Source organism: Meleagris gallopavo, chromosome 4 (genome assembly GCF_000146605.3).
Source record: "Meleagris gallopavo isolate NT-WF06-2002-E0010 breed Aviagen turkey brand Nicholas breeding stock chromosome 4, Turkey_5.1, whole genome shotgun sequence".
NCBI classification, from domain to species: domain Eukaryota; kingdom Metazoa; phylum Chordata; class Aves; order Galliformes; family Phasianidae; genus Meleagris; species Meleagris gallopavo.
The window spans coordinates 43,481,990-43,494,564 of NC_015014.2; positions in this window are offsets into that span (position 1 = coordinate 43,481,990).

Here is a 12,575-nt window from a genome sequence, read left to right on the forward strand (position 1 = left end):
GCAGTTGGCAGTAATAACGTATTGTTTTGGAGCTAAGAGCAAGTTATTCCATCAACTGGACTTCAAAAGGCATAATAGAATAAATTGTATCATCACTTGATTTATTATTATGGGGAAAAAATGACAGATCAAACCCAGGTTCTCATCACATAGGTACTTCTGAGCTGTCAGCCTTTTAAAAGGTAGAAACTGCTTCAAATTTGTATTCTGTTTCTGTGAGCCTTCCTTTAAAGCCAGGTAAGCCAGTGTACTGTCTTGCCCTCCACGCTGGCAAGTGAGCAGCACCAAATGCTTCACAGGATTTTTTTCAGAAAGTGTTCATGAGTGTTCAGTTATCCTAACAGTCTATTTTTCCTACGCATCTCTATCACTTAATGTCTGGGTTATATTTTTAATCACAGGGATTTAATACCAAATTATGATATTGAGTTCTTTATGATTTATTTGTACAGATATTTGTACATCCTATTCAGTTTTAATTTTACTTTTGCTTCTGTCTTTCATTTTCATATCAAGTGACAGCTATTTGTGACAGTCTTTCGCGTTCTACTTCTAGCTGTTTTTTTGTCGGCTACATTCCACGTTATTTTTGCCCTCTCTAAATTAAAAACAGTTTTTCAACATTTCTTTGTATGCAAAATTTTCATTTCTGTAGTCATTCTTTATCCCATTTGTGAACTCTTACAATCTTTGAAATATTTTAATCTTAGAGAAAGCAATGATGAAGTAAACAGGCGCAAATATGTCCAATGAAATTTCTTGGTTGCAAATACTTGCAACAATATTGGAAGAAATGACCACTGGGAGTGCTCTAATTCAGCCTCCTGCATGAAGGGTCATGAAGAAGCAGGTGTCCTGACAGCCTCTAAAGAGGAAGCTGCTACAGTCCCTCAGCATCATGTTCCCACACCAACTTTGTCTTCTGAGAAAACATGTTTTCGTAATGTTCAGCCTGAGACTCCAAAACATTGCCATTTTTGGTGATGAATGTTTGTTTCACTTTTGTTGCTGAAGCTCCACATCTTTTTGACTGCTTCCTGTTGAGTTCAAATATGCATTATATTCTCCTTAGCCATTTCTTCACCTGACTAAACAGCTCCAGGTTCCTCAGCATCGTCCTATAAGTCCTGTCCATCTTAGCAACCCTATGAAAGACTTTCTTTGATTTAAGCTTCATTCTTGATCTTGTGTAAGCATATAGAAAAAAAAAATAAAAAATCGTTGCAGATGAGGGTTTGTCAGGAAAAAGTGGATGGGATTAGGAATTTTCTCCACTTTGCTAGTGGTCTTCTTCCCACTATTGAAAAATGTGCATTCATTTTGGCCTTGATGAGAGCGTGCTGTTTTCTCACATTCAGTCTGATGTAACCCCAGATCGTTTTCAGCACAAACTGAGTTGGAACTCAGTTTGATGTTCACCAGCCTGCGGTTGTGGACGTTGTTCTTAACACAGTGCCTAACTATGCTTGTCCCAGTATGAATCGTGAAATGGTTGTTGTCCTTGTCACCAGATTTCCCCAGAAAGCTCTGCTGTTCAACACTGCTTGCATCTTTTTCTTGTTCAGTATGATCTGTAAATTTCTTGAACTTAACATTGGACAGTATGGGACTCATTAATGCCTAGAACAGTCTGCTTGGAGCTGGCTGAAGTTTGTTCAGCAGATTTCTAACTACTGCCCTATTTATCTGGTGGACAAATGGTTTGTGTTTCCCTGGATCCCACGTTTTCTAACATTGTATTTTTCTTTTCCTGTTAGTTGCTATCTAGACTTTTCTTTGCATGTAGAGTTAGCTTAGAATTGGACTATGTAAAAACAGATCACTTTTTCTGAACCTAGATTTAGGCTACAGACTTAGAAATGTTGACGGTGCCTTTCTTATAATGTAATAGCTTAGAAGCTACTTTCAGTATGGCAGCACAGACATCTGTGTCTTTCTCAGTTGGGAAATCAAACTTAAAGTATCATAAAGCAACAATTAAAAAAAAAAAGCAAAAGAAAGTGACTAGATAGTGGTTTAGGCACATTTTCCAACTTATCCGTACAATTACTTTCAATGGTTGTGAGATGTTGTTGTTCCAGGACTTAGGAATGTTCTAAATCCCTGATCTCTAGACAATTCAGTCACATTCAAAAGCTACTGAATGTTTTGAATTACTGTCTAAGAAACTACAGTATAAGAAAAACAAATGTTGCAAAGCCTGTCAGAAAACCATTCAACTGGAAACAAGTGTTGTCTCCTCATATTGGAGGGCCTTTTATTCTGAGCGAGAATTTTAAGGAAATAAAAATGAAAGGTTTTGCTTTGTTTTGAATCCAAAGTGGATATTCCAATTGCCAAACTATCAAATTTGTCTAGAGATCTTTATGGTTTTGTTGTTTTGTTTTGTTTTGTTTTTTCTTCTAGACAAACTCTCAATTTCTAAGTAGTTTCAGTCAAGGTTTAGTTTTTCCATAGTCCAAATAGGGATGAATCAGGTAAGCATATATCTCTATATAAATGCTTCAAAGGCAGTTTTTTGACTGCACGTTACATTTAATTTTTCTTTAGAAGGGCATATGATTTCTCAATTTCAATAAATAGAGCCAGTGGGCTCTAGTTGGCCATGATAAATGTATATATGTGTTACAATTTTATGCTTTAGACAAGCATGTCAAAAAGTTTATATAAAAATGATGAAACAATAGAGAAAAATGATTCTGAATTAAATTGCATTCTGAAGCTAGAAGCAGCACACACTTTCCTTACAGAAATCTCTTGCTGATCAGATAGTGTGGGTTCTTCTTATATCTAAGCTTTGAACTTACTAAACTATTTCTGCAATCATAGGAGACTAGAGGTATTATTAGCCATACTGAAAGTTTTTTCTACTCTTATTGTCTGTGTAAAGTTGACTGAAGTGTTTCCCTAAGGAGAGTGGAGATTGAATACAGATTAGTATTATAACAGTCTCCATGTTAGTTGTTACATTATGCTCCATAAGCAACAAATTTTTGTAGTGCTCTATATTTTAAATTGCTTCTAAACATCAATCAAAAATAATCTAACAAAATATTTCGAACTTTAATACAAAGGACATGTTGTGATGGAATTTAGTTACGACTCCTGTGTAATGTATAGGATTTTTTAAATTATTATTTTCAAAAAGAGCTTACTATAAGCCTCATTTCTAGTGCAGGTGGAGGCGTTTCAAACCAAAAGAAAACAAAAAAAAAGCAAATAAACACTGCTTGAAATCCTGTTGCTTTTCTCTGAAGAAAGTAAGGACAAGGACAAATGCAAGATTAAAGCCTGTTGGAGACCCTTACAAGTTGGAGGCATTACATATAACCAAAATTAGTCTACTTGATTTTTGAAACCTGATCAGTTTAATCCGTATCAAGATCATTACTAAATAATAACAAAGACTGATAAGCAGATCAAATGAAGTAGTAACAAGTAAGTAGATCTTAGTCACTGCTCAATTAAGAGAGTTACAGTTATGAAACTACAAGATTGGGAAGGCATTCACCAGCATCAGAGAGGCTTGCTGAGATAAATATGGGTGAGAAATGCAAATTTAGCAGGCCAAAATCCATCTATTATATTTATTTCTAGGATCTAAGCAGTAACTTCTTTTAATATATCAACCACCTCATAATTACATCTAATATCTTAAGAAATGTCTGCCCCTAGAATTTATCTTAATAGATTTTTAATCATATCGAGTTTGCAGGCTTCTGACCCAAATGGCTGAAGGCCATTTTTGGTATGTATTATTTCAAAGACACAAAATATATATGGAAAATATTTATACTATTTTAAATACAATTCTTTGTTTCATATGGTGTGCTTTTTGAAGTTTGAGGTTGAGGAATGCAGTGTTTTTCTGTCCTGATTTGCAGCTAGAATTTAGAGAAGTATCTTAAATTAAAAACCATGTGTAAGGAAGAAAATTGGTGTGTGTGTCTTATGTTTGGCTATATAATATCATGGTGATATGATATCCACTCTGTTTTCTTTCAGTTTTGTCTTATTTTCAGTGAAATGTTTAAAGAAAAAGGGCGCTATGCAGAGTCCTTACAGATTTGATATAAAACAATCAAATAAAAATTCTGCTTTTACTGTTCTCTTCTCCTTTCCTTCCCAGGATGAAAGGAAGAGGGAGACAAAGCTATTTTTATTCTTTTGTGTGTGTCAGTGTTATGTATAGTAATATTTATAATCTTGTCATATCAATTGTTTCTAAATCTGTGCCTTCTCAGTATTTGCAGTTAATCTTTAGCATGCAGTGTCATTAAAAAGCCATTAATTTTGACATACGCTGATGTCAATACATAATTAAATAATCCAATAAAACAACACATAATCTATTTCAGACCAATATGATAAATTCAACTTGTGCCAACAGGAATAATAAAACAGATGAAGCTGCCAAAACTTCTTAGTTATTTAAAGCTGGAGGCTTTTTGGTATATCAGTGTGGAAGAAAACAATGCTTTACCTATACATAATGTGTAACTGTTAGCACCCTTTCCTATTGTTCTTGTTTTGGTCTACTTTCCTACACATGCGACTACAGATTCTAGTTTCAGAGTTGTAACATTTATTTAAGCTCTGACTCTGTAAAGATATCAGATTTTTTTGAGAAATGTAGTAAGTCTGTGTACCGTTAGAGTTTAAAGGACAAAAAGAGCAGTCTGTTGCTTTTGATGTAAAGTTTTGTGTATGATGATGTATATGATGTAAAGTTTTATTTACTACAGAAATGTATTAATATTTGCTTTGCTGGGTGGTTTGATTCCCTCTACTCCCCCCCTCCACATAGTCCAGTGGCTGCATTAATTCATCTCATCATTGCTAAATGCATCCTTGAAATCTACAGTGAGTTATTAAATAATAAGAAAACTTGTTCCTATGTAGAACACTTAAACTAATGCAGCTGTGTTCCTACAGTGGGTGTTGTATTATAATGAAGATACACTTTGTTTAGTGATCATCAGTTTTGCTTATGAGACTAGCTAATGAAAAATGCAATTAAAATGAAATTTGGCTTTCCAAACTTCTCTGTGTTCTTGATATAACTGAGTTCATTTAACACTCTATGGCATCAAAATAAGGAGCTTGTAGAAAAAATACTTTTTAGATTTCTATTTATCACTAGAACAAAATACCTTCACATTGCGTACAGTAAAGATTGTACATCTAAGACCTTAAAGATTTATGATTACTTTTTTGGTACTATGCCACTCACTATTTTGTTTGTATGTTTTTTTCCCTCCATAACCCAGTGTACTTATCCAGTACTCTGAAGAAACCTTTGGAAACAGAAAATTGATGGAATTGACCACAGTAGGATTTATTTGACCTCCTTGTAAGCATCTGAATTTCTTTTAGAGTAGTAAAACAAAACAACAATCAATTTGACAATAGATCACTAAACTGTGATTGCAATGAATGATGAGAGACCAAAAGAGATGAATGATAATTCACTTCGAGGGGCAAGTATACAAAAAACTAATCTTCCTAATTATTTTTCTCACATAAATGCAGAGCTGTATCAGTTTTGTTCATCCCTTACTGACCCAAACCTTCTCTTTCTTCGTTCCCCAGATGCTGTCTACACAAGCAGTTGGATGTTTCTTTTAAAGTGAATAAAGAAATGCCTTCACTACTTTTTTTTTCTTTTTTTCTTTTTCTTAAATGCATTAGCATATCCTATCTCTTCTAGTGGAAGGTTTCCCATAGAAATCTCCTCCCAATTTCTTACTTTGATCTCTTTAAGAGTCTCTGTTCATAGAGCATTTTTGTATTTTTTCTTGATGTGACACCATTAGGAAGCCCAGTTTTATAGCTAAATCTGACATTTGTCCTGAATTGTGTTCTTTGGATAGACTGTGCTGTGTATGCTTAACGGAATTCATCTGTAAAGATTATCACTGCATTGGAGGGAGATGACACATCTCAACTCACCTTTATTGTTTTTGGTCCATTATCTATGGTTAGCTCAGTTTTTCAGGAAACTTCTTTCCTTTATCTCCTATTCTGTAACTAAAAAAGTATCATGCTTACCCTTCTTTTTTTTATGAGGAATATGAGTATTATGAGGAATATGAGTAAATGAATGTATTACAATATTGACATGAATAAACTATTGCATGTGTAATAGCTCTGTAGTAGTGTAGGCATTCTCAAACTGCCTGCATGTGAAATAGAAATGGTGTTGATTCCATTATTAATTCTGCCACAAAACAAACAAAAAAATCGAGCAACTGTATATGAGTTTTGTTAATTATTAAGACTAAAACAGATTGTGTTTTTGCAATCCCGTAAGATTGTCAGTTTATCACATTACAGAAACAGTAGGGCAAAACATTTGTGTAAGTTTTACATAATCTAAGTGTTTTGCATTTTGCTGGTCAGTGAAATAGACATGTACTGTGTAATCATGTAGTAGCCTCTGCATGGAAATCTTAAAATAATTATAGACTATGTCCAGAAAAGACATCTAAAAGCCACCTGTGTTTCTCTTCTACAGCAACATAGCTTTAACTGTGCATTATTCTTCAGAGATGCATGTTCAAGAAGTTCAGAATATTCTTTCATGTTTAAGTATTGCAAAACTAGGCAATATCTTTCTGTTCCAGTTCTTAAAGTCAAAATGTTTCACTAATACCCTCATTTTAATCTTATTGTGTGCTATCTAATCAGTAGGCATGAAGAAAGTATTTTCATATTTTAATAATTTTATTGTCTGTTCTCAATTCCCCTTCTCCAGTCTAAGTAATACCATCAATTTTAGATCTTTCTTGTAGGTCATTTTTTAAAATTGTTTAATGTGTGTCTGCATTGCCCATTGTTATTCAGTTATAGAAAAAAAAATCATGGCTTTTTCATTGCTTTGCATTTCATTGATATCATGGTCAATTTTGAATTGTCTATAGATAGTTTGATTATCTAGTCTGGTATAGATGAATTAGGAATTGGCTGGCTGCACGCAGCCAAAGGGTTGTGACCAATGGTTCTGTGTCAGTGTGGAGGCCGTTCACAAGCGGTGTCCCTCAGAGATCAGTCTTTGGACCGGTGCTTTTCAGCATCTCCATCAATGACAGATGATGGCATTGAGTGCTTCCTCAGCAAGTTTGCAGATGACACCAAACTGAGCGGTGCAGCCAATACATTGGAAGGAAGGGAAGCCATCCAGAGGAATCTGGACAGGTTGATAAGGATGAAAGCCTGATGAGGTTCAATAACGCCAAGTGCAGAGTGCTGTACTTGGATCAGGGCAATCCCCAGTACTTATACAAACTGGAGGAAGATCTCCTTGAGAGCGGCCCTGTGGAGAAGGACTTGGGGACCCTGGTGAACGAGAAGCTGGACATGAGCCAGCAGTGTGTGCTTGCAGCCTGGAAGGCCAACTGTGTTCTGGGCTGCATTAAAAAAGAGGTGGCCAGCAGGGAGAGAGAGATGATTGTCTCTACTCGGCTCTTGTGAGGCCCCATCTGGAGTACTGTGTTCAGGCCTGGGGCCCCCAGTCCAGGAAGAACATGGAGCTCTTGGAATGCGTCCAGAGGAGGGCCACTAAGATGATCAGAGGGCTGGAGCACCTCTCCTATGAGGAAAGGTTGAGGGAACTGGGCTTGTTTAGCTTGGAGAAGAGAAGGCTAGGACAAGGAAAGAGAAGGAAATGTTTTTTTCCTTCCAGTACTTGAAGGGAGCATATAAACAGGAAGGGGAATGGCTGTTTATGACGGTGGATAGTGATAAGACAAGGGGGAATGGTCTTAAACTGAGACAGGAGAGGTTTAGGTTAGATATTAGGAGGAAGTTTTTCACTCAAAGGGTGGTGATGCAGTGGAACAGGTTGCCCGAGGAGGTTGTGGATGTCCCAACCCTGGAGGCATTCAAGACCAGGCTGAATGTGACTCTGGGCAACCTGGTCTGGTGGTTGGTGACCCTGCACATAGCAGGGGGGTTGAAACTAGATGGTCATTGTGGTCTTTTTCAACCAAGGCCATTCTATGATTTTATGATATAAAGTTCATAATATTTTAGGAGTTCAAGGTAGGTTGATCTTCATTGCCATTGTTTTGCCTTTTGAAAGGTATGTACCAATTCTGCCTTTCTGGTTTTCACCTTTACAGTTTGCTTTCATTCATCCTTTAAAAAAAAACACATTGTGCATGTAGACTGTGCAACTGGGAGCTATGTAGTGAAAACTAATGCATAACATTACAAATGGATCCGTTAAAAATAGCAGTTTATGCCAAGGACCCAACATCTAAACTATAGGTATGCATATTTATTTATTGTTAATCTGGACCCCTGGAATAAACATCCCTGCTGCACATGGTTGGTTTTTTTTTAAAGTCTATCCTACAAGCTTCTGCTTTCAGGTGCGTAGGCTTTTCAGTATTTCTTCATCAAACACCAGTTTGTTCTTTGGTCTACTTCGTAGTGAGAACAATAACACACTGGTACTCTTATGACCTTTATCAAGGAAGTAGGCTTTATTTTTACTGTTGTTGAATTACGCATAAAACGCAGTACCTGTTTCTTCCTGACTCTGAATTTGGGTATTGGCCACTTTAGGTCTTGGTTTGGGATAAATATTGTCTGAAGTCTTGTGGCAGTGCCAAATGCTGGACAGGACACCATGAAAGTGATTCTGGCCTCTCAGATCTTCATTTGTATGAGGAAGAGGTGGTGTAAATGAGAGAGGGTATACAGAGTTTGGAGAGATGGGAATGATGAGTCCTAGGGTTGACTAACAGTAGATGCAGAACTTAAAGATGCATGAGGGCATAACTGAAAACCTTGACATTATACATGCTGATATGATGATACTGAACCTGCAAGACAGAAGTTGATTTTACCACTGAGAAGGAAACATTGCAAAATGTTGTTGGTGTTTGCTTTAAAAAAGAAAAAAAAAAGAAAAAAAGCTACTCAGAAAGACTCCTGATGAAGGATACTGTAGTAGAAGGAAGAAAAAGAAAAGTAGATGGTCTGCAGACCGTCTTGGTATCTATGTGACCTGGTTACTGAGTTCAAGGCCTTTACCTTTCAAGAGGTATGAGAAGTAGGAACATAGGAGTTCTTTGTGATTTGAGAGTATTCTATCAGTGCGTGTGCACTTGTTACTTGCTGTGGGACTTGCTTGTGCTGCAGATTATACATTGATTGGAACCTTTCTGTTCCTTTTAGAGACTGTTGCTGCACTTTGAAAAGAACTTCTGGTTTAAATTCATCCAAAAGGAATCCCCTTCAAATGCAGAAAAACTGCCCCACAGTCTGAGCCAACATGGAGTAAGTGGGGAAATGAGGGATTGCTGCACTTGACTTCTTTGAGCTTTGTCACTATTGTAGACGTATTTTAGCTAAACATTTATGTCTTGCAGATTTTTGATACTTAGAATAAAAATTGTTTTACTTAGCTGATTTGAAAATACCTAACATGTGAAAGTATTCTCAAATGCATTCATTTCTCCCCTGCTGGATCTTAATACTTTATCTGTCATTGGACCACCATTTAAAACAGGAAACCAGTTATGTTGACCTTTTGACTGAAAGAGAAAATAAAAAAAAAAAAAGCATCAAAAAATGTAATATTCTTCAGAATCTGTCAGGAGCTTTTTTTTCTCTCCTTTGTGCAAACTAGTTCATTAAGGAGATAATGTTACACTGTAATTCCTTTTTCCCCTTAGGAAAGTCTCCCAGGATATCTTCTCTGAGATTCTTCTTACTGAAGTTTGCCTTCTTGAAATACATTGCCTTTAGTTCCAGTTATTTTCTGTCTAATCTGGTTTCTGAGAACTCTATCCTTTTGTGACCAATCTCAAGCACATTACCTCTTAATCTTCACATTCTTAGCTATTTCTCTTCTATTAATTAGAGTAAAATCTGAAGCAGACTCTACCCTAATTACTCTTTTAATGAAAGTATTTCAGGAGTTTTCTAATCAGCTTGTCTCCTGCTGTATTCACAAAGGGTGTTGACCTTCAGCATTATCAGTGAGATCTGTGCTGAGTGCTGTGGATTATTCTTCACATATGTAATCTACATCATCCTTCCTGCCTGGAAATATATATATTTTTTTAATTACTGTTATTATTTATTTATAACCATTATTTACAGTCCTTTAGAAATTCATTCTTCTTGCTGTTGTCTGAATCTCGGAATGAAGGTGTTCATTCAAGGTCCCTTACTACTTGTTCTATATAGGATGTATTACATGAGTTTGAATTCTTATCTCTTTTTCTAAGTTGTTACTGTAATTACAAATGAACAGCATGAAGTAATAACCAGATGTCTGGTGAGTCTCAAATGAAGCCAAACTCAGAGAAAGACTAGTGGTTACTCTGCTTCTCAGTGCTAAGGACATGTAGTGTCTTTTTTTCCACCACTAAGCTATGTTCTTTATTTTCTCTTAGTGACTGGATCATTGGCTGCTTTTGGTTATCATTTGCTTCTCTGAAGAGTGTCTGGTTTGTTATCCATGTCTTGTACCTCTGCTTTCCTTTCCAGCTGGCCACCTTCTTTTTCACTGGAGATCCTATTGTCTGGCATATTATTGACATCTGTTTGATCATTTAGGCTTCTTGGTTTCACTACTTTTGCTTCTGGAGTTTTTTAAAGCATGTTTGTAGGGATTGTAATGCTCCTGGTCTCTGCTTTTAGAAGTATGTAAGTCTGTGTTACTCCAGTGCACAGAATCTTCATTGAAGAATTCCATTCTAGGATTCCTGTGGGGGCACCACTGCAGGTAGCCACTCTCTATCTACCCAGCATCCTCATAGTTAATCACTGAGAAAGATTTGACAGCAGAGATAACTTACATTACTTGTTAAAAGTAAAAACTTGTGTTTTTAAAAGGCTGGATCGTGAAACTAACCTATTCTTTAAAATTTTATCCAATCATTTTCTTAAATTGCTCTATTTAAAAATAAATCACTGGGATGCCGAATTGTTAATTCACAAATGCATAGCATTGTCCTTCAGTGGTCAAGAGTTCAGCTATAGCATAGGAAGTTTTTGATGTATGCGAACGTACTATGTTCCTTTAAAATTAGGCCTATTGGAGACAATCAATAGATCTAAGTGGTTAAAAAAAAATACAATTAAGAAGCTGTTTGCAAGGAGATGAAGAAAATCCCTTGATCATTGTGGTTATAATACCCTTTAAAAATAAATTAAAGGTTGCATTTTTTTTAATTCTTTTTGATTGAAAAACAGAAGGGACTTAAACCTATCACTTATGAGATGGTTGGTCTATTGAGTATGTTTTTACTCAGAAGAAAAGTTATTCTGAAACAATTTTGTGACATTTCTTTCACTTTCCTTTCCCTGGTAGCATGCAGTAAGCTACTTTATGGGTTCACATGCTGTGGTTGTTCTGGCTGTTTTACGCTTTACACATGGCAGACTGGGAGCAAAAAGAAGCATTAAAACTGAAAAAGACATACAAGAACAGGCAACTAAATGACTACTTAGCCTAAGCAGTAATCTGTCATAATGTTTAAACAGAGGTAAGGTAGTTGCATTACACTTCTGGAGGATCAAGTTATGTGTTAAAGTGTATTTCTAACTACAGATATGGTTTAGACTATGGGTGTCCAACCTTGCCTGGGCTGATTTGAGTGAAGAGGAATTATCTTGAGTCACATATGAAATGTATCATGCAGCTAAGCTATATAACATTTTAAGATTGTTGATAAAACAGCAACAAAAAAGCAGCAAAATTATAAACTAGTGAGATATGTGACTTTTTGTGAAACTAGTGTCTCAATCTGGTTTTTGGGAAGTGTTTGCAGTTCTTAGCAAGTTTTCAGTGTGCTTATTAGAGACTTCTTTGTTGTAACTCAAGCTAGCACTGCCGTGTGCCCAGTCTGTGCCATGGCTTCAGCTCAGGCAGCCTTATTAGCACACTGATGTTTGACTGTTCCTCAGCAATGGGGGTACACTTGGGGCTGGAGCTGGCCACTTGATGGGGAGAGCTGCCTCTATGATGGCAAGGGGTGGGGATGGCTGCAGGGTGGGTAGGACTGTACTGCATGCTGCTTTGCAGGTTGGCTGTACCTGGTTTAGAAAGTACAGTAAAATAGTTAAATTAGTTATGTAATATGTCTTTAAGAAAAAGGACAAAAGAATACTATGTTATATCTGGCATAGCTCAGTTATAGCTCATTTTGTAGTAATGCAAATGGTAGCCTTTTTCAGAACCTCTCAGTTAAGCCCACTACTTAACTCATTATATAATTTATTAATTTTTGAAGGGGATAGATTCTGCTAAAAATGTTTCCAATGCATGCTTAGTCCTTTTTTAGTCTTTTTTTTTCTTTCCCATTTTTTTCCAATTGCATGATGCTCAGTCCAGAAATGTTTTAATAGTGTAAGTAGAAATCTCACACAGAACTTGAACAGTGCATTTACTGAGGATGGGTGAATATTTTATCATAGTTTTCTTTCACAGAGAATAGGTTTGAATTTCTTAGCAAAAAGCTTATTCTCTGCAATAAACAAATCTTTTTTTCTTTACAAATCAAAGCACAGAGACTTTCAGGATCTATCTAATTCTGTAGGGTTCCCCCCCCCTA